The sequence below is a fragment of the Petaurus breviceps genome, unplaced genomic scaffold (assembly GCF_028583685.1).
Source record: "Petaurus breviceps papuanus isolate PSGF00001 unplaced genomic scaffold, PetGlider_PUasm1.0 90686, whole genome shotgun sequence".
Taxonomy (NCBI): domain Eukaryota; kingdom Metazoa; phylum Chordata; class Mammalia; order Diprotodontia; family Petauridae; genus Petaurus; species Petaurus breviceps.
In genome coordinates this window covers 2,066,808-2,068,517 of record NW_027187309.1, presented here as the reverse complement: position 1 = coordinate 2,068,517, position 1,710 = coordinate 2,066,808, and positions in this window count along the sequence as shown.

Sequence of the window (1,710 nt, the reverse complement as noted above, 5' to 3'; positions counted from 1 at the left end):
AGTCAGTAATGTGGCAGCAGTGGGATTCGAAAGGACAAAAAGTCAGTTAGAAATCCAAGGAACTGGATAAAATAAAGTTGAACTAATAAAAAAGGCATACTTCTCATCTGACTCAGTAGTGTTTCTACAAATGTCGTTCAATAATAACAATAATAGTTAACATTTATATAGTATTTTAATATTTATAACTATAATAAAGCATATTTAAATAAAACTTATTTGGGGGTGGCTAGGTGGTGCAGTGAATAGAGCATCAGCCCTTGAGTACGGAGGACCTGAGTTCAAATTTGGCCTCAGACCTTGGGCAAGTCACTTAACCCCAATTGCCCTGCCTTTCCCCCTCCAAAAAAAAAAGCAAAAAATAAACAAATAAAACATATTTATATGTTATCTCATTTGATCCTTAAAATAACCCTTTGAAGTAAGTACTATTATTTCTTTTTTTTATAGATGAGGAAACTCCAGATCCAATACTCAATCCACAATGCCACCTATATTAAGATTCCAGGTTTGGTGGGATGAACATAATAGTACTTTGAAGCAAAATAAATAAAATTCAAGTATTTACTCTAGTGAGGAATGAATTGCAATTATTGTGGGAGATATTGGGTCACAGTAGATTGAAAGTTGGAGTCAGGAAGACTGCTCTAAAACTTAATAATTGTCTGACCGTGGACAAATCATTTAACTTCTCTCAGTTTCAGTTTCCTCCTTTGAAAAATTAGGATAATACTTGCCTCACTGAGTTGCTATAAGACTCAACTCCCATTTTACAGGGAAGAAAATTGAGGCCCTGAAAGATTGAATGAATTGCACAAGGTCACACAGCTCATTAGAGACTAAGCTAGAACTAAAACCCAGATCCCTAGCCTCACAGACCAATTTTAATCTTGCTATACTGCCTCCACAAATGAGTACCATTAAATTAACCTAGTCCTTTAAATGGAAATTTTGTAAATCATTTTAAAATAGGAAATGATCAAGATAATGTCAAAAATGGTAGCAAGCTTCTTTTAAAAATTGTCTATTAATTCTGTTCAACTTTTAGAAATCATGAGTTCTGTTTAAGTTTTGTCAAGGAAGGAAATAGGAAAAGGCATTTAAACAACATTGTGAATATCTAGTGAGTCATATCCTCTCTATAAAAGTTTCAGTCATTTTGTCTAAGTCTAATCCTGTGTTAGCCAAATCCTTAGAACTGAAAGAGGGTGGGGGTCAGTAATTTACTTCTTTTTTTAGTTTTGTCAGATAAGTTTAGAGATGACTCTGTCAATCTGGCACTGAAAACAAAAAAGAAAAAGAAGAAAAGTTAATTTTAGAATATATTTCTTTTTTCCCAAGGAGGTCAAAGTCAAAGGGGAAAAAGAAAAAAAAAAGGTCCCATACAGGTATACCCAACAAATATTGAGTGATCAGTTGCAGACCACCACAATAGAGCAAATATTGCAAAAATTAAAAGCCATGAATTTTTTTGTCTTCCCACTGTATATATGTTATGTTTACACTATACTATAGTCTATTAAGTGTGCAATAGAATGTCAAAATGGACACACCTTAATCTAAAAATACTTTATTGCTAAAAAATGCTAATCATCATTTGTGAGTCATAATCTTTTTGTTAGTGGAGAGTCACCTCAGGTGTTAAAAGCTGCTGGCTTATCAAGGTAGTGGTTTCTGAAGGTTGGGGTGGCTATGGCAATTTCTTAAAAA